Below are 26,399 nucleotides of genomic sequence, written 5' to 3'. Positions count from 1 at the left end.
TTTTCTGAAACATAGCAATGCCCTTCCCAATGCTAGTGGTTCAGATTATGAGGAACTGAGAAATCAAACACTCAAAGTTAGCATTTTCAAGTTTGATATAGTGTAAGCTGTAGAGCAAGGAGTGGGTGTTGCACAGTGAGCTTTTCTTGCTGTGCAAGGAGTCTGATTTGTGACTCCTGAAACTGTGATACTTGTTGCTTCCTTCCAATCTCTCTCTGACTAAGTCCAGAATTGATGTATCAAATTCTTACTGTCACAGAGGTTTAACTTTGATCTGCACGTCACACCCAAGTACAGAAGACACACTCTGAAGGGCAGGGAGATTTTTTGTTGATGTGCCTCTGTGTTTGCTCACTCATAGCTGGCACACTCCTCCAGCTCACCGCAGCCTCGGGCACCGTGCTGAGCTGCAGCCCTGGCAGCAAACCTGGAGGGCTCCGTGTGGGCACCTGTGAGCCTGGAAAGCTCCTCCTGGTTACAGAACACCCAAGGGTGCAGAAGCCTTGCTCTACACAGCCACTCTCTGCATGCAGGACTTGTGACCTCCAGGACAGTCAAAACGGACCCCCTGCCTTAGATCTAAAGCTTTTGAATGACAAAGCCAAGCTAAAGATTGTAAATAATAATCTCTGATTACATGCTTATTCTTAAAAAGGCGTTTTCAATTCTACAGACTGTAAAGTGCTACATTTGCCTTTAGTTTGGTGGTTCAGCAATCACCAACACTTTTTCAATCTGTTGACTTTTAATTAAAACACACAGTTGACATATCAGTATGTCTGGAAAAAACTGACATTAACTGCACCTCATAAAAGGAAATGAATGCTTAGCAGTACTTTTCAGAGCTCTGGAATTTCATACATCTTCCCAGTCTGCTAAACAAATGATTTTAACAGGAATCAAGTCAAAATAAATATCAGGTATAAATCTGTTGCATCAATATGGAAAGAAAAGCAATTAAGCTGAAAGCAAAAAGGTGTATTGGTGCTAATGGTGATGTTAATGACAACATACTAAAACTTCTCTTATGCTGTCAGTTGCTTGTTTAAAGATCAAGTTGAAACAAGAAAATTCTGCAGTTCTTTTCCAAATTATTTGTTATAAAGAAAGAAAGAGAAAAAAAATATAGTGGCCTACAGCTTCTAGTCAGGTAATTATCTAACATTAGCACACCAGCAATCTTGTAGGAAATTGTTCCTGCAAAGCTTGAATTGCACCCCAAGCCTAGCTGCAATTAACGAGGCCTCAAAATATTTGCAGTATTTCTCATCTAGTTCCCTCCTTTTTCATAGGATTAAGATTTGAATCACAGAACCACAGAACGGTCTGGGTTAAAATGGACTTCAGAGACCATCTTGTTCCAGCCCCCCTTCCACAGGAACACCTTCCACCAGCCCAGGTTTCTCAGGGCCCCATCCAACCTGGCCTTGAACACTGTCAGCGATGGGGCATTCACAACTTCTCTTGGCAACCCGTGCCAGTGTCCCAGCACCCTAACACGGCACGGTTTGCAGTACTGCTGCCTTTGTCAGAGCAGACCTGCCAGATGAAGAGCACAACAGAGGCTGAAGAACGCACTCCACAGTAACAGCTCTGCCACCCTTTGGTTTTGCTCTTTGCTCAGTCTGTGGCAGAACACCGTAGAGCTCACATTGAAAAGACAAGACAATTGCTCTGTCTAAACCAGAAATTTATCAGTGATGAGTGGTGAAACGCCAATTTGTTTTTCCCATGTAAACTTTCTGAACTCTGAGTGCAACTTATTTTAGAGTGGATGATTCACACTGCAAAAACACACAGGATTATCATGCTGAACAACTCTGTTGCATCTTAAGGCTTTTATACCTTAGTTATTATAACAATTTAATAACATATCTAGAAATTCTAAGTATAAAGAAATCAAGATTTTAAAAATAATACATTGTTTAAAATTCAATGTGAAACACCAAAAAGGTAATTTTCTTCACTCTAAGGTTAATTTCACGGTGGCTGGTCTAATGCAAAAACCAAAACTACTGCTTATTGTTAAATACCAGTCACAAAGGCAGGAAGTGCAAGCACTGCATTAATGATTAGTGGGCAAAGTACACTTTATATTACAGTATCACCAATTTTTCTTACTAAAGCAGTACTAGCATTTTGGTGAGAAATATACAGAGCAGGAAAGGTAAACTAAGACATCAATTTTCCCTCTGAGCCTTTCAAATTTATTGATCTAGAACAGGTTAGACAGCATTTACCTTAACTGATCCAAACAGGAATATGCACTATGCTGTGGAGAGTCAGTTAGAATAAAACTACTTAATAAATATACAGCTTGAGAACAGCCTGGTCTTTTTAAAAAGGCATCCTTTTAAGGATGAATTTTCGATATCTTTTGACTGTATGCTGTTCACTGTGGCTTTACACAGGAAATGTGGTAACAACGCTCTTTGACAATCACTTGAAATAAATAAAACCACAGGAAGAGAAAAAAAAAACCTACAGGTGTTAGCATCTGAATTTAACTAGGCTTGCTCAAAGCTCAGAGTATTATTTAAGAAGAAGGGGGGGGAAGCGTAAAAAAAAAAATTTTGTTCAAATCATGAACAAAAATCATGCCATGCCATGGTATGCCCTGACACAACATCACAACATGATGTGCCATAATAAGCATATGTAGGCACAAAGTCACAACCAAGCCCACTAACAGTATTTTAGTCTCAAGTACTTCAAAGAAAAAAACCTTCCAGTTGTTCTTGCTATAGGAGATTAATCCCATGAAATACATGGGTATTTTGATTTGGTTTTTATGCCTTAAAGGCTTTGAAAAACTGTTATTTCCTTCAATCCTGCAAGTTGTAAGTAGAAAATTATCATTTCTGAATGTACTTCTAAGATGTCTTTCACATTTTGCACTTTAAATTTCTATTGTAACCACACTATTTCATCTTGATATGACTAAATTAAGTCATGTGGCAACTAGAAACAAGAGAGGAAGAGGATTAAGGTGTGTCCAAGCCAAGAGAGAGGCTAAGCTTGTGCACACTTATACACACCTACAGCTGTAGCAACCAGAGGACATTCTACAACTCTCAAAGGAGAAGAGAGATGTTTTCACTTTCCAGCCTGATTTTTTGAAACAAACCATCTACAAGAAGCAAGAGGTTTTAAACAAATACAACCTACAGATAAAGTTGCTTCCATTCGTGAATTTTGTATCAAAAACTTTATCTCATCAGGTCACTGAACTTACAGAAGCACTCTTCCTCCATTCCCCCCTACAAGAACAGACACTTCTGGGCACTTTGACACTGATTTTAATGCAGCAATTGTCTTCTGCACTTTCAAATCCTGAGAAACTTGAGCTGCAAATAACTCATGCCACACAAAAGATAACATTCACCATCAACATAGCCTGAATAAGGCTGAAATTCTTTTTTCATTTCCTCATAATCTTCCCATATTGATTCTGCTTCAGTGCCTCCCAAGTCCCTCAAGGTTTAGTTTCAATATATTTAACAGTCTTCTTCAAAGTCTGAATTAGGCTTTCTTGTGCATTTTTAAACCCTGAATGCCTATGTCCTGACTGTAAAAAAGCTACTTTTATTCATGTCTTTGTGATACAATTTTTCACATTACTACTAAAGTGGTAAGGCAATAGGTCTTGATTTTGGGATTATTGGTCATCTGGAGTAAATTCTTTTTTTTTGCCCCTATTAATACCAAAATGGTTTTCACTAGTATATTTCCTTAAGCAACTTAGAAATAGTTTGTACTTCAAACCAAGCTCAACACAAACTAATAGCCATGAAAAATTACTAGTATTAGAGCAATTTTCTTCTGAGTTTAAGGTTTGAAAACTGTTGAAAACAGGGCAGTAGTCTGAAGGTACTATTTACAGCTTACTTAGAGGAGACGGGGTGATTTTTTTAAATTGTAGTTGTTGCTAATAGTACAGAATCTAGCTTTAGGAACAATCACATCTTTCACTGAACACCTTCAGTTTTTGTGCTTTCAGCTTGCAGGAAGCCATCACAAGCTGCCCTGCAATAAATGTATCCACCTGGCATAATACACGGGAAAGCAGCAAAAGATACAGGAAGGAAACCACGGCAAGTTTCTAAGGAGAAATACTAGGTTTTCCTTATCAGGTTGTTGATAGCATGAGAGGGAGCTGTAAAGAAGGGGACAGCAGGAAAGCACACAATTCTGTCAAGGAAAGTACAGCTCACCAAGTGTGACAGTAAACACATTTGCAAGTGCCAGCTGTGACCTTAAAGCAGAAAGGCATTAAACTTTTTTTTTTTTTTTTACACTCCTATCTGCAACTGCCCGAGTTTTATTCTGTAGCCCTTCACTTACATTTATTTATTTCATGTGAGGGATCCAGCCCTTGAAAGGTCCTTACTATTCTGGCCACAGAACCAACAAATGAGACAGTACCACTAAGTCACATTAAAATTCTTCATGTCTAGTTCTTTTCAAAGCTTCCTTTATTGTCTTTAATTAATAACTACTTTTGATATATATGGGTTCAATGCACGTTTCTGAAACAGTCAATTCATAGCTCATACTATTCCCCACACTGACATGCCCACAGCAACCTACTTCTCTTGAAACCTCAGCACTAATAGTTCTGCACTATGAAAATTCAGAAAGACTAACAGAAAACTAATTATCCAAATTTTTTTACTCAATAACAGAAAGGAAAACCACAGACTTAATAAATATGTTCTGTTCAACCTAAGACATAGTCCAGGCACATTTTGCCCTACCTCCAAAAACAGCCAGCTAAGAACAAGTGCAAAGCCTTTCAGAATTCACTCCTATGGTTTAGAAAACCTGATTTCATACTGACTTCCTATTTGCATGAAAAAAAATGCTTTCAGACAAAGTTTTAATTGGTCAATAACATTATCTTCTTAAGTGGCAAGTTCTATAGAAGGAAAAACAATGCTTTTGTCAGCTAGCCTCCTAGTTACTTTTAACAGGTAATACCAGTCAGGGAGGAAAAAAATGAACGGGACAAAGTAATGGTTAAAGGCAAACCATCTACACTGTACCCCTTCTGTAAAGAACTGAAAGAAAGGAATCCCCAAAAAGACTAACATTCCTGAAGAATGCCCAGTTATTTTTTTATTATTATTATTATTATTATTATTATTATTGCCCTGTTCTACAGTAATGATGGGGAATCCTCAACATTGGCATCCAGTGAGACCATAATTTTAAAAACAGGGCAGCATTAGAGAGAATGGAACAGTCTATGCTCACAACATACTACATGGCAGACCACACAAGATACTGAAGGGACCCTCACCTGTTCTTAGTATGACAACAGATAAAGAGCATTACCCACAGCATTTAAAATGTTCTTTTTTTTTCCAGGGAAAACAGGAAACTAAGACATCAAGGCAATATCCAAGGGAAGTTTGGGACAGAGGAAAGGAGTAAGTGTGAACAAGAGAAGAAAGGCCATTTAAAGTGCCAGAGTTCACAGAGGCAAACTCTTAACAGTACAGGAAGTGTACCATATAAAAAAATATATCACTATGGCACACCAGTATTTCAGATTTTAGCCAGCCACTGTAAAACCTGTAAAAACTGTGGTGCCACACAAGTCTGACGCTGTACCTAAAGATCTTTTAATGCACTTCAGTAAATTACTGCTGCTACTTCCATTGACCCAAATGCCTGGTGCACAGTGCCAATTTACACACAGACACAAGGTATTCCTATTTTTTTATTCTAGTTTTGTGCAAAGCATGATCCAGGTGACAACCCACAAAAGGCAACCCAGTCACCAAAACTTTACACCATTTATACATTTCAGCAAAGAAAGAAATCATACTCCATTGGCTACAAGTTACACAGGGATCTTTCTCTAGTATTACACCTTTTTCTGGTTAAATGATTCTCATGCTAAGTAGCTCACACGCTCAGACTTTCTCCTGAGTCCGTAGGTTTGTTTAGTTCATGGGCTGTCAGTCGGTGGTCCCCATCTCCCTCTGCCAGAATTACTTTTTACTAGTTGGAGCTGGTCTCAGCACAGTTGCTGTGTTTCCTTTATTAGTTTCTTCCTTATCTTAGGAGTCATGCCAAAAGTCCCTGTGGCACATAAATTCTGCTTTGTTTTTGTCCACTATCAGCGGTACATCCTTCTCCCCAAGCTTTGTCAACCTCCCCCTGGGTCTGAGATCACAGAAGAATGTCGATGCTAAAATTTAACGAGGCAATTCTACATAAAAGTAATTTATCTAATACCTGGACATCACCTCCCTCTTGATTGCAAAACAATTATGAGACCAAGCGCAGTAGGCAAAAGCAGTCTCACATTTTGTGGGACTGGATAAGTCAATGTTACCCCATGAAACTACCCAGGATCCACATGGGGCCATGTGAAAAGCCAGATGAATTTTCTCTGTTCAAGTCCTCAGCACAGACTATGCATGCTTCAAATGGCTAGAATGTATCAGCAGGATGTCTCTGCTTTAACTTTCAGTTCCACAGCATGCAAAAAACAAAACAGAAACAGGTTTTCGTTAAAAACGCAACAGAATTGGGTATTTTTAATCTGCTATAATTTAAGTTTGTTTAGATGACTTGAGCTCTGTGTATGCATCCACATGTAGGCACATGGGACATGGCTTAAAGAAACTTGAAAGCTAAGACAAATCACAATTTCAAAGATACTTTGGGTCACTCTAGAGTAGAAGTGCAATTTAGGACTTCTGGAGCGGGTACTCAGAGAAGCTGTAGGCAGAGGCCGGTGAGCTCATGCAGTCATTTTCTCAAGTGTACCAATTCCCAAGAAGCAGTACATTTTCTTGTCACTGCCCAGTGTGAACTCACTTAAATGACCACTCTGCAGCTTAATACAGGTGACATCTCTTGGCTTCAATGTCTACCTCCGTTACTGTTTGCTCATGTGAAAAGCACTCACACAAGAGCCTCACACACACAAGTCTAAATCAGGCTTTGACTGGTCTGAAGTGGTGTCAGTTTTTCCTGACCAGACACTTGAGAAAAGTATACCGAACACTCAGTTCATTTTACAGGCAGTCCATCTTCAGACCGAAATTGGTACAGAAATATCACCCAAATTTGGCAGAAAAAGCAGGATGTAACTGAGGCATATGGCAGAGCCGGAAAACAAATTTTAGAACTTGTGAGAGGTGGCAAGTGCTAACTGGGCCTGTTTGGATTTCACTTTAAAGATAAGCATGGGGAGCGGCACGAATAGACTCACAAAGCAAGTCTCATAAAGAATGCTCTAGTCAGAAATCTGTATTCATGTAAAAACCGTGTAAAAAAATGTGTGGTTTCAGACTACACCATGTGGAGAAGAAAACTGGTAAAATGTTTGGCTTTTTCCTATTCTCCATCAATAGCTAGAGATCAGGTAGCACATTAATGAGTAACATACAGCACAAAATGATGCCTAGACAGGAGGGTCAGATTTCACCTTTTCCTAGCAGTATACAGCAGTAAATGGTTTTCTCCCCTGCCTTCAGACTTCAGTTGCTATAGGTAGGTATGTCCGGATTTTCCTTTGCCTTAAGTGACTTTAAGAAATGTCACTTAAGGCAAACAAAAATCCAGACATACCTACAGCAACAAAGAAATCTGGTCCAAGTACCTTAATTTAAGTAAGCCATAATGCAGGTAAGAGTGTCCTAATTCTGTAACACTTAAACAAGTGCAACAAAAACAATGAACTGAAATACAGCCCCTGAGAAGCACACACAGAGAGCTCCTACACTTCCACAGCACAGAAAACTCCTTTCAGCCACTTCTACACACAAGAAACCTGCTAAAAATTGTGACAGCATGTGCGTGCACATGTCCATACAAAGCCACACACACAACCTACAATTAGTAACTGCAGCAATCGTTGAATATTTCATTCCTATGGCTAAGGCTCTCATGCTATATCCAGCAAGTATGAAAACCACCAACTAGAAAGCTAATAAGCTTTTGCCTCTACAAACTTCAGATAGCCATATGATATTAAGGAGAACAACTACCAATTGAAAAAAAAATTCTAGGGATATCTAATTAGAAAAAACCAAACATATATTAGAGTTGTAGTCAGTGTGAAATAACATTTTTCAGGTCAACAGCACATTTTGATTCTTTTGCTGGAAGGAACACTTGGTTTTCAAAAGAGAATGAAATTCAGGAAAGGGAGAAAAATCAGAAACTCTTCAGTTTTTTTTATACACAGAGTTGCTCTCACTCAGGCATTACACATGCACAAAGTTATATCTCCTTACCAGCAGTAACAGCAGTACCCATACAGGGTTGTTTATCATAGAAGAAATACCGTAATTTCCAAAATATCTTCTTTGGTATCTAATCTTCAAATTTCAGCTTGATTCAGATAAAGCATATTAATAAAATGCACATTAATTAAAAGGAATTACTGTTCTTTGCTTCCCCCTTTCCTAAACTGAAATTCACTGCAAATGATCCTTAATATTGAGTTGAATTTGAGTATTTACTTTACTCTTTAAACTAAGTACTTGATCACAGAGAGCTCTTGCTGCTTACACTGATAAAAATGTTTACCTCCACGGAGTATGAAAAAAATGTAACTACAAACAAAATCTTGAAAATCCTCACTGACTTTCATTTTGTGATAGGTGCTTAGTAATTTTTCGCTTAGAGATCTTGTTTTTTGGCAAGTCCAAGATGGATGAACCCATTCTGAGTGAAGAGTGCTTTGATCCAGACGGACATCATCAAGAAGGTCTGACTGAAGTCAGCCCTGCTGTGCAGAACTCTGCTAGGCCGTATCTTCACAGGAACTAAGGAATCTAGGCCATGTCCTACCACAAGCTAACAGAACCAGCCTGAGCTGACTGTGGTGGGGTCATTCCCTCAGCCTTATCTTCTCCAAGCTGAACAAACCAAGTCACCTTAACCGCACTTCAGAATTCTTGCCCTCAAGACCTACCACCACCTTGGTCACGTTGCCCTCTCTAATAGCTTTAGATATGAAGATATTTAGATATTTAAACTGTGTAACCCAAAACCTAGCACTCAGTGTGAGGCTGCCCCCAGAGCAGAGCAGAGTGGGACAATCCCCTCCCTTGCCCAGCTGTGATGCTGTGCCTGATGCACCCCAGGACAGGGTTGGCCCTCCTGGCTGCCGGGGCACTGCCCACTCATGCTCATATTCAACTTGTCAGAAAAACCAAGCCCCAGATCTCTTTCCAACTCTCTTTCTGGATGGTTGCTTTTCAGACTCTTGCTCCCTAGTTTGTATATTCAAGCAGCATTATTTTGGATCAGACACAGAATGTGGCATTTGCTCATTTTACATTCCATAGGGCTGGTGATGGCCCAGCTCTCTGGTCTATCCCAATCTCTCTGAAGGGCCTCCCTACCCTCAAGGGAGTCCGCAACTCCTCTTAATTTAGAATAATTGGTAAAGTTACTTCATGTAGGACAATTTACTTAATATCTGCATTCAGAGACCATTTCTTAAAACACTAAAGAGCAATGTCCCTAAGACGTAGCCCCATGGAACCCCACTAGTGACAGGTCACACCAGTCTGATGTCACCCCATTCATGCAGCCCTTTGTGCCTGACCATGAGCCAGCTGCTCACCCACCACATGATGTGTTTATCCAGCTGTGGGCTGGACATTTTCTGCAGGAGGGTCCTGAGAGAGACAGTATTGAAAGCTTTACAGAAATCCAAAAAAGATTACATCAACTGGCTTTGCTTGGTCAATTGAGTAGGTTACCTTGTAAAAGAAAATTAAGTTTGGTAAACAAATATTTCCCCTCATGAGCTTATGATGGTTGTGACCAATGACTGTGTTGTCCTTATGATGTTTTCAGTAGCACCCATACCAGTTACTGAAGTGAGAGTGACAGGCCTGCAGTTACCACTCCTTCTCACCTTTCTTGAAAATTTGGTTAAATCACTACTTAGTTTGCATTCAATTACTACTTAATTGATTACCATTTAATTTACATTCAATCACTGATTAACAGTAATTTGATCACCATGTAATCACTAATAAAAGCCTTTTAGTTAACATTATAACCATGACTTCTCTAAGTTCACCTGCCACTTGGCATTTTACACATCGGACAATAGGAACAGTTTTACCAAATTAAGTTCAAAAATAACCTATTAAAATTTAGAAAAGTAAAATAGAGAACCAGGTAGTGACTTCTAGCTTTAAGCCCAAAAGACACTATGACATCTTTCCTACATATGCAGAAAAATAACTAAGAACATATAGGCAGCTTAAAATAAAACACATGGTGCACAAATTTTCAATACTTCACTGCAATTTCATTGAAGATATCAGAATTATTGACCTAGTTAAGAAGCAAAGTGCTATACAAAAAAGGAAATTTCAAAATGTTCCAGAAACATTTTAACAAAGTATATACTCTCAGCAGAACAGTTACTGCTGTTCTGCAATCTGAACCCAAAGGAAACTAGATGGTCTCCTCAGAAATGAGCTGCCTATCTTGCCAAGGAACACTGACTTGGCTTCCCTGTGTACCCATGAAAAGGTCACTGCTGTTAAAAATGTCCATTTGGGAAATGTCCTGTGGGTAATATCCCAGGGGCAGAGTAAAACTCACCAGGAGTTCTACAGCCAGTAAAAAACCACTGCAAACCTCAAACAGTTTGACTTTCACAGGGAACACCCACAAACAATGGTCTATGGCTCACCTACCCTGGACAGGTATCCAGGGAAAGGAAAACCAAGAATAAACCTGTCAAGGCTACAAGCCACTTTTCCTAATGGCTTCAAATTAGCTTGTTCCTACCAGTAAATCTTAAACAGATTCATTTCAGCTCCTGAAACCGAAAGCTGCTGACAAAGCCATTAACAGCTTGCAGTACTTCACTAAATATGGAAGCAATCTCACGTCTCTCAATTCCTGGCTTCTCACTATAAGGAAGTAAATAGGTAATGTGAAAAGCATACTCTGACACCAAATAACCATAGGATGACACTATTTGAACTCTGCAGTGAACTCCAGTTATAGTAATAACTCCAAATTGTACTGTCATAGAGCAGACAGAAAATACAAGCAACATCCCCTTAAAAAACAGGCATATTCAATTCAGATACGATATAATTTGACAGGTGTAAATTCAGCCTGCCAACAATACACTAATAAACTGCAGATTATCCCATGTCACAAACTCTCCTATCTTATCCAAGAGCCTACTAACCGAATGTGTTTAAACATTAAAACATACTTCATAGCATAAAAGACTGCTCTTTTACATTCTGAGTTTTGGGGATGTTTTTCATAAAAACAAAAGAAATCAACCAAACCTCAATTTCTTAAACTGTCAAAATGACATTCCTATGAAATAAATTGTGAAAAATATGAGTTTTCAACTGAAGAACCCTCTGTTCTCTGTGATGCAAAGTATTTTCTATAAGTTGCATTAATAAGCATGAGAGGACTGAGACAGTATACCTGGACACTTCTTGTTCTGTTCCTCAGAACACAACTACAGAAACTTTCCAGGATACATCTGGATTCAGCACATGGTCTCTTGCCCGCCCTCAAGATAACAACTTTCTTGATTGCGTCTATTTCACCATTAGCTTGGAACTTTTCTGTGAAACAGAAGCATTTGGTTGGCTTAAGGTCTGGGCTGTGTGACAGCAGGGAACCATAGGCAGATCAGCAGGTACCCTGGCAAGATCTGGAGCAGGTTCTTTGCCAAGGGGCAGGCACTGGGCATCCAGCTGGCTCCAGATCCACCCCAGGAGGCAAGCCCTGGGTCAGGGACCTCACACAGCCCTCCAAGCCCCAGGCACAGCCTCGGGGATGCTACTGCCTCTGCAAGCCCCCCAGTGCAGGTGATGTTTTTAAAAGCTGATGCTTTTAAAAGCTGAAGGAGAAAACAGATGGATATGTAGGTTACTAAGGTTTTATTTTTCTCCCCACAAAAAAAATCTGATTCACCTGAATTACATTTACACATTCATTCTGACCGCAGACGTACTTCAGCCAGCTGGCTCTGATACGGTCATGCATCTGCTGTTAATTCTCTTCCTTAAAAATGAATTTTGCTTGCTCTTAAGCGCATTTTGCACCAGAAACACACTATTATTTTTTTCCCAATACATTCCATATTAAGCTCACATCACACAATATGAATTATATTCACTGCAGGCAAACATGTCATTGTCAAAGCTGAGTCATGACAGCTACTAAATACAACCTCTTTTAAAGAGGATTTAAAGAATACATTTTTTTTTTTAATCAATTAGTCCAGGGACTGTAAAGGTAAACTGTTAACCTTATTGTTGGTAGAAGATGTTTTCTGTATGCTAAAACCTAACTCGCAACAAAGTTACTGCTTCTCAATTAAATTCAGTTACAAAAACTCTGTATCCTGCTACCCTGAGCTCGGAAAGGGATCTTCTGAATGCAGAGCCAAAGACAGTGCTGGAGTCCTAATGAGACCCCAATTTCATTTAATAAAAATTAACAAGGTCCCCAGCGCTTCTTATCAGGTTCATGTTCTTGGACTGATCAGAGAGTTCTATTCTGAATTAGTAATGATCTATCACAACAAGATGTTCCCAAAAAATCTTAACTGCACAAAAGAGCCCACAACGAACCACATCACAATCCTCCCTGCCCCCAAATAAGGATATTTAATTATTTAGCTCAAGGCCAGACAGCATTTGCCGCTTAATTCCTTTTAGCTTTCAGTTACTCATGTTCCCACACAAAAACTTCTGCCTTTGAATGTCTGTTCTAGAGACCAATTTATTAACTAAGAAATCAGAAAACATATTCTGGAAAGGAGGGAGAAAGAAGGCAATGAGGAACACAGTGGATATGAGGCTAGATCTGCCTGTGGACAGACACGCTGTGCCTACAGAAGATGCAGGTGTTTAGCTGCCTGAGGTGTGATCTCATGCACAATCACTGCGCTACACTTCATCCGCATCCCCTGGTGGCACCTCTGGAGATGCCAGGTGTGGCTGTGACGGAGCTGACAGTGCAACTGCTACACCTGACAGAACTGTGGAGCAGACTACAGAAAGTGAGTCTGGACCAGCCACTGCAGCTCCCACAGACAGACACAACCCAGACTAGCCAAGCCTCAGAGCACAGCCTCTCCCAAAATGCCTCCCTGCCCCTCACACATTCTTGTACATCCACCCCTTCATGGCCATCCCTGTAGGGTTGACTGCTGGGCATCCAGAGCTAAATCTAACTTTGTTTTTTTAAGATGTGATAATTGCAAAGCAGAGTCATGCCATATGGCCTAGCTAAAAATTAGTTCAGACAAGTGTTTTTTCTCCTGAAAAATGCAGTGTATTGCTATCTGGCACAAAGAAATCAGAGCTGCATCATGTCGAAACTAAACTATTTCCATATAATCGTAACAACAACAAAAAGAGGTACTTAAAAGATCTTGAGTTTGGCCTAACTAAATGCTCTACAGCAGCAGTGTGCTCATAAATTGCTTGTATTGTAAAATACTGAGTTACTTGTCAATAGCTACTACATAGCTCAAACAAGCTCAGAGCATGCTGCCAAGTCAGGCACATTGCAGGACACTTGTCTGTCAATTTCACAGAAAGACACTGCTGCTCTGAAGGGAAACAGAGGTGCCTAAGCTGAGCATAGATGTGGGTTTCTCATTTAGTTGATGATAGCTAGAAAGTCCTTTGTTAACAGAGTATTTTTAATCACTGTGAACAATGAAGAGACCAGTACAGTGTTTTCAACAATAAATAAAGAAAATCAAAATTAAATTACAAGGGATAAACATGAGATCAAATTATCTAGCTTATTTATCAAACATAGGAGGTTTTTATTTGCATGGTCATGCTTTCAGATGAAAGATGGAAGCATAAAACAGAACTTTAATTACAAAAAAATAATTATTATGTCCAAAACACAAAGGACATTGTTGATATAACTGGGTTATATCTTTCTAAGGCAGGTTTGCAAACAGCACTTTTGTACTCTGACACACAGACTCCAGGCCCCCATTACTAGTCTAAAACAGACTTAATCAATTTATTCATTAAATCACGTTAAATGGTATAGGGGAAAAAACAGAAAGCTATTACCAAAATACATTGCCTGGAGTTTTTTTTTCTAAATTGTAGAACAGTCTCAGTAGGCAAGTAGTGGAAGTTTCAGCCCATTACTCAGTAGGGGAAGAAACAAAAAGGTTCTTGATGTATGTTAAAAAGCTACATTACGAAAAAAAAACCCGAAAAAAGTTAATTCATTAACGATTCAAAGACTTTGCCAAAACTTTGAAAAACAGTACCAAGCAAGTAACCAGCTTTTGCTTTTTCCCTGAACAGACATGATTCATCATCTTAGATCCAGTGACTTCTTTGATATAATTTGTGGTGCCAATTTTGAGATAGAATTGTCACAGCAAAGGCTGGTAGTTACTGTAAAAAAAAAATCATGCATTTATATAAGGACTTTTGAGCATAATCAATCATCATGAATTCTATTTCTAGTATTTAACAGGAATTAGTTTAATTGCTAAAACATAACAAACAAATAAACAGGAGGCTCATGGCAGGTATAGGCTTTAAGGAAGTCTGACCTCTGCCTCTTTATGTGTGTGAGAAACTAAGGCATGCAACAATTGTATTTTAAGGCAGCCAATAACATGCATAGTCAACTTTGTTCTGAGCACACACATTTCTACCATTTCAAGGATTTCCATGTGTATCTTCTCAGAGATAAGGCATTGAGACTGCTCACAGATACTAAAGACAGAGATCCTTTCAACAGGTCAGCAGATATCTACTAGTTTTTGAAATTCTGTGTATTAATCTTTTACAATTTTATGAACAGACATACTAACAGTAAAATGTTACCTTTTCCTAGAAAGCAACACAATATATGCGTCAGCAGAAATTTTTCTATACTCCGTTCACAGAACTCTGCAGTTCACTGAATAGCATGCCTTGAAATAACCCCCATTGAATATGCACTGCTGATTACTTTAATCTGTGATGTGTTTAAAAAGAACTCTACACATCTGCCTTGGTATCTGTTTTCATTGCATTCTAGCAGTACAACTATAAAGACATTCAGACAATTTCATCACAAAATCACATTATTTTTAAAGGGAATCTTCTCAGTTATACAGTTTTACTGCTCAGAACAAACAAGCGGTCCTCTGCATGTCTGTTAGTAACACACACTGCTTGTAAATTAACATAATATTCAGATAAGACCAGGTTTCATCCTTCTTTAAGTGGAAAGATTGACTGAAGTAAGGATTTATAATAGGAATATGCTGCAGTGGCTGCAGGGTCCATGGAAATTACTTTTTTACTAGAGGGGCAAAATTACAGTATCCACAAGGTGAGTTAAGAGTATATACTTATCAAGTTCTATGTACTCTTAGCAGTGTCATTCCCCTTATGTCAATCTTGTGTATTTACAAAAGCTCTGCAGTATCCTCAGCAGCTCTTTGACAAAACCATCTAACAAATCCCTAATGGATACAGGAAGTTCTGTTCTTTAGGTAACACTAGTAAAACACATACACAGTTGTTACAGCTGTCAACGCTTACTTGCCAGACACACACCAAGCAAAACGTAAAAGAAGATTTGTTCTCTTTGCTACAAATAGGCAACAATACAGGACTGTAACTGTGCCAGATAACACTTCATTTCTCACTGTTTATTAATACAAGGGTTTGTGCAAGTCACTAGAATATTGTATTCTATTTTGAAAGGGTTCTTATATGGTGTAACAGGATTTTAAAATGCCTCATTTTTTTCTCAAGATACAGATGTTATACTTACAGCTTGAGATTACGTATAGAAGTCAAAAGCCTTGTAAGTGAGACAACTCGCAGAAGAAAAACAGCTTTAAAAAAAGGTTTGGAAAGAAACCTTGGTTACTAATGCTGACCCATGGAAGATACAAAAAACCTAATAACATCCTGTTTTCTGAAGAATATATTTGCTACAACTGCATTTCTTTGCATAACTGCTCTTTGCCAAGCATTATTAAGTTAGAAGTATGTTTTTTAAAAAACAAATATATAGTAAAGTCATTGGTTAATTTGTGGCCCCTAACATGCTTGTACTGCTTCAAATCTATCTGAATGTTCATTTCTTCTTTCATGTTTGAGAGTTTTGTCTTATTTTGTAAACTAAGAAGCAGAAAAAACCTCCATGAAGTTTGAAACTTCATTGTGTAGATAAATGCCAGATTAATGGAAGGTAACCTGCCTGTCTAGTTGCAAACAGAAACAGCGATAAATGGACAGGTATGCTTCCCATCTGAAAAGGCCTCCACAACACCATTAACCACTACTCTACACAAACAGACATTAAAGTAATAATTGAAGATCTGGAACCTCTAGTCCATTTGTATAATTTTTTAAAAATAGGCATTCAAATGCCATTTGAAGAAAAGAAGTGATGCAGTAACCATTAGTGCCCTTAGAAAGTTATTCTGATGATTGAGCCATCTAAGTCTGAAAAATACGCCCCTTCATTTCCTTACAGCTCACAAGCACTTTCTCATCCTGCCCTCTTTCCTTAACTTTTTGCCCCTTTTTCTCAAAGAATATTATCTCTACCTCCTCACTTTTAAAAAGGCAATATACAGGAAGAAGGACAAATAAGCATCTGAATAGGGTGCACATTAGGGAACTAGCGCATCACTAGCCTTTTACTATTATTTTCATTACGAATGACATCCCAAGTAAAGACGTACAACACACACTGTTTTCTTTTGGAATAAATTAACCAAGTCTTTATAGTAATTTTCCCCATTTCACAATTTACCTTGACATTTTTGCCATGAATGTATTCCATATGTTTTGGGTTTTTAAAAAATTAATAAATATCCTATTGCTCTTGTCTGTGTATCTAGCTTCCGTAGGACGACCAAACTGGTACAGCTCAAATCTCAAAGAAATAAAGACACCAGAGTGACGGACAATGCAGAACTTGGGAAAAGTAACCCCCAAACTACTAGGCGTATTCCTCAAAATATTTGCACTAGTATGCTGCTGTTAAGTCTGAAACTAATGTTAGAATTGAGTGCAACTTTTATCTTTCTGCTGGTGCTTCAAACAAACAAAACAATAACCCTCAAGGTGTATCAAGCTAGACAATTCTCAGTCTCCTAGCGCTTTTCCTTTTGTGATGTCTGCTCTTTCCTTTCTGCACTGTGAAGCAGGCATGTTAGATCCTGAGGACAGTAAGAGTAGGAGCCAAAAGTTAGAAAACAAAATAGAAAGAACAAGCCAAGCAGCCATGCTGTGTTCAGCTCTTTATGCAGTGATGGTGAGAAACAGCCATTGAAAGAGAACTAGGTTCTTTTTGCTACTGAGTCCTTTTATACTTATGCTCCTACAACTTCTGTTAGCAGAGGAGCCTGTGCTTTCTGCTTCTGCTCCATGTTGTCCAGGTCTCCACACTAGCCCAGTCTTCAGACATTTCTCTTACCTACTTCTTGATTTCTCCTCTTTCCCAAGAACAGCTGTTCTTCTCCATCAAACACATGTGGCAAGGAAAAATTGTCCATTAAATATTAATTTCCGTACCGGTAAAAATAGTATCTACTTACAGCAGGTGTTATCAGTGTGAAATAAAATCATAATGCTGTAAGATGGCACAGTAATGAAGTTACATTCTTCTCCCCGTTGTGGGCACTTCAATTTGGTGATCACATTACCTGGCAGTATTTGCTTATTCACACTGAATGAACACTTTCAAGCACAAAGACCTCACTCTGGAGACTTTGTTTGGTAGGCAGGAAAGGGGAGTGATTATTTGTAAGAAAACATATTTCAAAACAGTATCAACAACTGTGATACACATCAGAGGCATACTGTCTCCAAGCAATCTCTCTTGCATTATTTCAGTTAGTTGAACAGGTAAGGAAGGCAAATTAAATACACAACATACTTCCCTCTAGTCCTCAACCTTCTGACCTAAGCAGAAACCCTAAGTGAAGTCTAAAAAATAAACAATGTTTTGACCATAGCATTTCTCATGCCAAAACAATGACAAGTCATGGAGTACTTCTGCTGATAACTTTAAAGTCCTGAATAACAAATGTGAAGTATAATACTTGTGCTGCCTCACTATGAAAAGAATGCTGCTTCCACACAGAGTAAGAATCTCAATAAATATAAGCATGAAGACTCCAGCATTTCTCACATCATTCAAAACCATTTACCCACTTGAAACAGGGAAATACAAGTTACTTTACTCAAGATCAGCTACAGATTTTTCAGACAGCCAACACAACAGGCAGTTTTTTCTAACATACATGACAAAGTCATAAGGAAAATGGCAGTGACAACTACTGCGGCTTTTTGTATGGGGAAGGATTACCAGGTTCCTTCAAGACCCAAACTGGCCACAGACAGCACAGTAAATTACAAGGCTTAGCCCCTGATGGACTTCATACCTGATGCTTGCAAGTTTAAGCCCAGAAAACGAACTCTTTTCCAGAACCTTCTACACCACTCTCACCATCTGGCATCTTTATGGCAGGTAAACTTATTAACTAAATTATTTCTCTTGGTGACTATTTAGTTCCTTGGACCACAAGATAAACGTATATTCAGAAGCATCTTCCTGGCTCCAGCTGTTATTATGGTGAAACAAGACAAACCATAAGAATTTCCTAATATACAAATCCACTACTTTTACTGGTATCCATGGTGCTGCCATGGTCAGCACATGCTTCCATTTCAAAACAGAGACGAAGTCTCATTTAACAGAGCAGAACTTGTCCCATGCCCTCATTGCAGCAACGAAGAGAGAGAAACCACTGACTAGTACAACAGCTTCATTTTCTCTCAAAAACTGATGTGGCAAATGACCACAAAACAGGCATTACACAAGTTTTGAAAAGACAAAAATAGCCCAAACTAGCACACTGCCTTTTACAAAAGAGGTACAATGAGAGATTTTTTGACTTGGAGAGAAGAGGCACTATTTTCTTCAGCTCTATGGAGACGCTTTCCCCAATCTCCAGTTACCTTGAACTCCTATGAAGCTTTGCAGACACTTTTGAAAAAGACATTGTAGTATCTCAGAAATATACAACTGGTATTTACAATTGGTAAATATCTTCATACTGAAGGTTTGCTTTAGCGCTCTGCCTGCACACTACAGAACTACTGCAAAACTCCATTATCAGACAAGTTAAGTTGTGAAATGCAGTGGAAGCCTCTCTATCACAGAAAAAAAGAAACGTGTTTCCTGCCTTCACACTTGTCTTAATTGTGTCTGGTTTTGTTTGTTTGTTTTGAGTTATTTACTACCATAACAGTATTTCATTTATATAATCCTTCCCAGTGAAAGATCTGTTGCTGAGTCATAAGAGTTTTGCTGGAGGGTACAATCGAATCTGCATGTGTAATTGGCTTAAGTAAATAAACTCAAATGAAAGAAGCAATTTACTTGGACTACATTGTCAAACAGTTGCACGGTGACAATTCAATTTGCCATAAAAAGTTTCTCTGTTTTGAACAAGGTCCCATCTCTCCCAATGTCACACAACTGTTCATTTTTCCTTCTCTGTGTGTGGGTGGAGTGGGAGATATTTTCCTTGTGTCTGCTGACAAAGATTCACTCTGTATGTTTGGAAACAAAAACCCAAAAAAATACACACCAATTCCTTTGCCTGGGATAAGAGTTTTTATCCGAAAGTTTAAAATAATTTGTAAGAAGTATGCGTTGTATGTAAAAGTTGCAGTTGTTCTCGAACGTGTTTTTCCTTCTCAAATAAAGGAAAAGGACTGTTAAACATGGTGTCAAACTTTAAATCTGTAGCTTTGATTTCACTAGAAACTTCTGAAAAGAGTGCAAGATATAATTACTCAATTAAATATTTAAGTACAGTCTCAAGTCCTCTCCCAAACCAAAACATTTCCCTCATTTTTCCTGCCCCTCAGAAAAAAATACAGAGAATTCTACAACTTCAGTGTTGAGGTATCTCCAAATATTTTAACACTTGACCTTTCCCTCTGCACTTTACTAATATACAGTTATATTAGTAAAAAGAACATGTTCTCCTTAGCATTCACCTTCAGTGCTCACGTCAAGAGGCAACAAATAAGGGAAGCCAAGAAATCAGAAACTCATTCATTCTACCATTAAGCTCCATTAAATCTTGCTCGAACAGTTTAGTGGGATGATAGCTCTTCACCCAGCTCCTGGGCAGGACAATAGTGCCTGTGTAGCACAGTCAGTGGAAGTAAACCTGGTCCTGGACTTGCAATTCCCTCAGGTCAGCATTTTGGCCTGATCAAAAAACATTCTGGAATCTCCACATCTGCTGCTCCATTTGCTCTGGGCTGTGACTTACAATCACCTTGTAGGACAAATATTACAGACTGCATCCAGGAGGTATGAAAATGTAAGGGAAAACAGACAAAGACCTGTACATAACATCTTAAAAAATGGCTACTGCATTTGACAAAAGACTGGAAAACAGAACTAAAATAACCAAAATTTCCTCATTACAGTAACTAGATGAGCATCACGCAGTCAGTAACAGCACCTTTACCAGCAAGGTGCACTTGCTTGCTAAGCAGATTTGATTTCCCCTTTTTCTCTTATTTCTGGAGAAATAAGGAGTGACAGCTCACATGCGCGATTCAGCATGCAGGCCAGATATGGTTGTGGCTCTTTCACACAGAATAATCAGTCACTGCCCCAAAGCCCTCTTTGTCTGCCACTCAGATCATTTGGTTTAAGGTATTCATTATTCAGTCTCTCCCTCAAATAAACGCCCCCTCTCTCTCAGACATGCAGCCCAAACTGAGGTTTGTGAATCCCTATCCACAGCAAGGTAATTAATGAAGCCTATGGCATTCTCATCAGTAGAGTTATCCTCAACTCATTCATGGAACTTCCCATGGAAATATATCAGATTGCTCCATCTAAAAAATGAAGTATTTAATATCAGTTTCTATGGAAATCATCTGTCACAATAAGCATAATCACTTCAGAAGCGCCAATGCAAACAACCCTTTGAACTAGTTCACTTTTAAAAAAGAAATTTCTTTCTTAAACCATTGTATCTTTAAGGATTTTGTGCACCTACACTACAAAAATCAAAACTGATTTCTTTCATGCTCTTTAACTGGTGACAATGGACTGTCTGCATTGTATCAAAGAACACTGAATTCTCCAGAAAATGCACTATCAAGACCCTTAAAAGCAACAAAGACACTGACAAGTCCTTAGTCATTGGTTTATTGATGTACTAAAAGACACTTGGATATATTTCAGTCTAAGCGTCAAAATTAAAACAAAAAATATATATATTCCTAGTAAGACTAACAGGCACACAGGTTCATCTAAATACTATGCTATCCATTCAATTTGCTCATCCTTAACCCCCTGGCCAGCCTGCGCTGGGAAGCTGCCCTCATTCCTGTCTCCAGGCCCTTGTTGCTAGGGCTGCAGCTGCACAGCTCATTGCTGCTGAAGCTCACGTCTCCGGAGGGGGACACAAAGGGTTTCATTATCTGCTCCTCCCAGCCCCAGATAAGAGCATTCCGCCCTCTCCCCCCCAGGAGCAGGCAGCAAGCCTTTGCCAGACGTGAGCACTGGCATGAGGAGCTGCAGAAGGCACAGTGCCCTGCTCGGATGCCTGTCACCACCAGCTCCCTCCTTCCCTCCCTCCCTCCCTCCCAGGGACGCGCTGCAGAAGCTGCTCGTCTGTGATCCAGTCTCGACTCGTGACTTGATGGGGAGCTCACACTGCAATTCAACTTAAGAACTCCACTGAGACAAGACCTGTATTTTTAAAACTAGCTAGCACAGTCTCCCAATAAACCCAGTCTTCAAGAGAAGTGGCCTTCTCTGGGGAATACAGATTGAAGACAGAAAACAGGAAAGGATTCAATGACCAAATGAGCATACTGTGCTGTGATCTCAAGCACTGTTCATTCGCACTGAACAATCCTCCCATGGTTTAATTTAAATATTTACTGGCACTAACAGCTAGATTCATTCTGCACACTTGTGAAGGAGAGGGGTGTAAGGGAGTGTTTCCATTTAAGAAATGTAGCTGAATAAACAAAATTAGAAATATTTTAAAATTCATTATTTCTTGGACAGGTTTTGGTATCTTGTTAATTGTAAATGCCAGAATATTGTCAGCAAATTCCTAAAAGGAAGTTGTTTAGCATTTCTGGTGTCAGAAGAAAGAAAACAAAATGAATTATTTTCATTTTGGATTTCTCTCAGGGCAAAAATTCACTGCTAAAGAGCAGAAAATTATTAGAGAAGAGAAAGATATTAACTCTTCATGAGAATCCTGAGTAGCAACACACAATATCTTATTAAATATGGGGGTTTTTGCTATGTACAAGTACTTTACAATGGAAACAGAATATTTAGTTCATGCACATCTTACACATACACTTTAAAGATTATCAGTTCTACATTAATAGCAGACGCAGAGATTGAATAGTGTACAAAAACATTCCCACACAGGGTGCCAGACAATCACACAGCAAAAGGTGGAAAGGAAATCACAGTTTATCTAGGCCTCTACTAAAGGCCAGACCAGTTTTTCACTTTATGTCATCAAATCAGCAGTCCTGCTCCTGAAGGCCTGTTTCTTCACAACAGTGGACAGTGAAGGAAACATTTAGGACCCTGCCAGCTCTGAGGAAACCCAGTCTCCATAGAAGGCAATATGAATTCCACTGTTTCCTGCCTGTAAGATTACCAGAGCACGCTGGCAAGGCTGTGCACTCACTGCACTCCTGAACAGCCAGCGGGTGATGACTTCCAGACAGCCTAAAACCAAGAGGCTGGCACCTGTCCCACGATGGGACATTGTGACCTGGGCCACAGGCAGCAGCATGCTGTTTGAACTCTGTGTTAACAAAGGACAGCCCAGTCCTGTTCAACGTAACTTTTTGGGAAACAGGTTAGATCTTCCCTCATGGGTTTCCCCTCGGTAGTTCTACTGAGGTCTTCTGGCCTCACTGTTATTTCTGAAGGGCACAAGGAAAGCAGAGCTGAGCAAACCACACTTCTTTCAATGAAATGAAAGTCCACATTTTAAAAAAGCAGCATATTTACAATTACGCACCTCAGTTCTGTGTAAAGCATCTAATCCTGAAGAATACAACTGGTAATATTCAAGGGCCCTGAGTGAAATACTTATAGTACAACAAAAGGTTTATTTTTTTTTCTTACCCTACAATTGTGGGCTTTCTTCCACCATGAGAATATATCATAAATATTTAAAGCAGGAACAAAATAAGATCAAGGAATGGTACAGGTACCATTGTTTACTTGTAATACTATGTATTTCAGTATTTGATTCCACCTGCTCTTTCATCTAGTCTCATCTCATATCTCTGTCTCCCCCACCTGTTGTGCAGCTCTGTAACTCAGATGATAGAACAACTAGGAGAGAGAACTGCAATTTCCATGTTAAAGACATACATCAGCTAGAGTCCAAGAAAAACAAAAGCAAAAAAACACCAAAAACAAAACATGTATTTCACATTAGGCAGCCAACAAGGCAGAACTAACTAGAAAAATAAAGGGGGATAAGAGAGGAGCAGTAGAATAACACACAGTGATGCTGAAATAACTGCAGTTCTTCAACATGCAATGTAGTGAATAATGCTGACACCTGTCAAAAGAGAGTGAATCTTCTTTTTATGTCACTAGTACATCCATTATTGAACGTCTGAAAATAACTAGCAGGTGTGTATATTTTTACATAGCTAGATGGATACCTCAAGCATTTCAGCTGCTCTAGTGAGATGTGCACAAATCTATCACTCTCAAAAAAAAATACTGATTTAACTTGCTTTGTACTATACTGATATCCCAGACAGCTGCAAAATTTAGACAGTGCATAGTGGTTGTCAACTTTGACAAATACAGACTGGTATTTTGATGGAAAAAGGCACAGGCTTAGGATTTTTGCAAAAATTCTGAAAACAATAGTCTAAAACACACTCTTTCACTTCTTGATTAATATCCCATTTTACTGTAATATTGAAAATGTAGTTTATCAAAAATGAAATGCTCTTTAAGTGTACCAATACTAACAACACAATAATGAGATAGTGAGAAGTCATTTAGAAGCTCTTCTGAAAAGCTGCTGCTCTTAATTTGTCAAGTAATGGAGTTTTGTTCCTTTTGTAGCTTCATGTTACTAGCAACTGTGCTATTAAACACACCCTCAGAATATCAAAAGCTTCTGCAAAACAAGCTATTATTTCTGGATATATGTGAATCTTGCTTCTAGAGGATACTCAGGTTTATGAAAAGGAAAACAAAAATTAAAAAAAAAAAAAAAAGGCAGCGAAACAAACAAAAAACCACTTCCACACTTGAGCTCAACTTGAACTACCAAATTAGCAATAGCTGCAGTGCTACTCTATTGTAAAGCTTCCGGTGAGTAAATGCTATGTGACTTCTTTAAACACATATGGGAACGAAAGTGTATCAACCTCTAGAGACTGGAACAAGCATGTGCTTTTTAACAGTTTGTTTTAGGACACAGATTTTTCTGCTACAAAACTTCACACTGGGGAATTAAGTGATCTATTTACAGGGGGTTACCAGTCACAGCAAAACAATATGTAGGACCAATCCATAGGTTAACAAAGAGTACCCACGAGTCTCCAATACTACCTTAAAGATCCATTTTAGCCCAAACCATTCTGTAATTTATAACACATATCAAGTCCCTTCCCCATAAATGGCATGACAGTCAGTATTTGCAAAGCTCTCAACTTTTTCCTGGGCTTTAAAAGCAGAAATAGTTACATACAGTCTTTCTCCTGTACCACCCACCACAAAGGACTAAATGATGTAATGCTATCCATCAGCCTTCAAATTCTGGATCAAACTAACAGAATCACCACAGTGGTACCAACCACTGTGGCTATTCTGAGTTAGAAGCAGCAGAAAGGAAGAGGCAGAAAGGTAACAGGAAGGGTTAGTGCTATACTGGAGGTAACAGGAAAGGCTGGTGTTCTAACAGGGGAAAGAGATGAAGAGGAGAAGCAAGGCAGAACAAGCAGAGAGAGAAACTACACTTAGGAAACAGGTCTGAAGTTTACATGTGATATAAAATAACAGGGTTGATTTGTTTCGATTTAAACAAAAAAAAAATAATCTGAAGAATGGAAAGTAAAAGCACAAGAGATAACTACCACATTAAAAAGTTTTGCTGAAATATATCTTGATATTCACAGGCAAAGATAGTTGCAGGAGATATGAAGGAGTTAGATGGAGAGCAAAAGAATGAGGGTACAGAAACAGTGGAACCATTGTATTTATGAGCGAGCACTTGTTGGCAAAATCATTATATGGACTGGGTTATCTGAAGGTAAATAAAATTTTGACAGTAAGGTGTGTTTTTATTCCACAGAAATTCTGTTAACAATGAGAAATTTCAGCGAACCTCCAAGAATTTGTTTTCACTACAACAATAAATCAAGTAGTAACACCTATATACAAACTGCTCTGGGGACCTGCACTTTAAAATCAGTGGGGACCAGAGATTCGTGTCACTGTGTGGCTTTTCATTTACTTGTTAATTCACAGTCCATTAAAAGGCAGTCAATACAGCAGTCTCTTGTGGCTTCTCAAGTTAGGGCCTTTATGTTAGAAGCATCTCAGAACTCAGATGGAAAGTTGGATTGTGAGATTGTCAGAAGTGTCGTGTACCCCTGCAGCTTCCACTCAACGCCTGACAGATTTTTTAAGATGCAGGTGCTACTCAACTTCAGATTTAGCTTGCTACTTTGTAAATCAAATAATTCCTCCTGCCTCCCAGTAATTAATTACAATGCTTCTCTGTGCCTCCCATCCCTCTTCTGCCTAGGGTAATTTACGTATACATAAAAACAGATATAATACATATATCTATATTTATATAAATATATATATATGTTGTAACAAGTAACTATCACCCATGTAGTCTTCTTTAAGGTAATTCACTCTTCCTCCTTACCTCAGTAAAAGCATCTTTCCCACAATACTAGCACTAACTTGAACAGACCACTCTTTGAAGGGAGTTCGTTTAGGGTAGCCCTGCTATCCACATTTTTTAATTCACTCATATTAATTAAAAAATAAACAAAAACCCACTGAAGCTACTGAAACTCCTCACTGTTTTCCTGCCTGAGACAATTCAAAAGGAGCAATCCTCATTTGCCTGTCAGTGGGATTTAAAGAAGCTCCAGGTTGAGGCCATCCACTCTTAGAGGTCTTCCAACTGTGCAGCAAGGAGTGAATATGCCCAGGATGCACAAATGCAGCCCAGCCTCTGAATGTGATCCATAATTAAGGCCCAACATGACTGACAAAGTAACTGTTGACAAATACTTGAAATGAAGTTTAATAAACCAGCCCCAAACGGAAGGACAGCCATGCATAACACA

The 26,399-nt window shown here is 38.9% G+C and overlaps 1 protein-coding gene across 3 annotated transcripts in view; it reads right to left on the bottom strand.

Moving 5' to 3' along the window:
• The window catches only part of CDC42SE2 (CDC42 small effector 2), an 84,211-nt gene that overhangs the window by 35,930 nt on the left and 21,882 nt on the right, over positions 1-26,399 (bottom strand). Inside the window, exon 4 of one of the 3 annotated variants that reach the window (XM_059491922.1) lies at positions 15,793-15,856. The exons of the other annotated variants lie outside the window; for them this stretch is intronic. The gene's annotated coding sequence lies outside the window, so the exon portion shown is untranslated. The remainder of the gene's footprint in view (positions 1-15,792; positions 15,857-26,399) is intronic. 3 annotated transcript variants of the gene reach the window in all.

Source organism: Ammospiza nelsoni, chromosome Z (genome assembly GCF_027579445.1).
Source record: "Ammospiza nelsoni isolate bAmmNel1 chromosome Z, bAmmNel1.pri, whole genome shotgun sequence".
NCBI classification, from domain to species: Eukaryota; Metazoa; Chordata; class Aves; order Passeriformes; family Passerellidae; genus Ammospiza; species Ammospiza nelsoni.
Note: the sequence above shows the minus strand (reverse complement) of the source record. Positions and strands in the feature narration are given on the sequence as shown.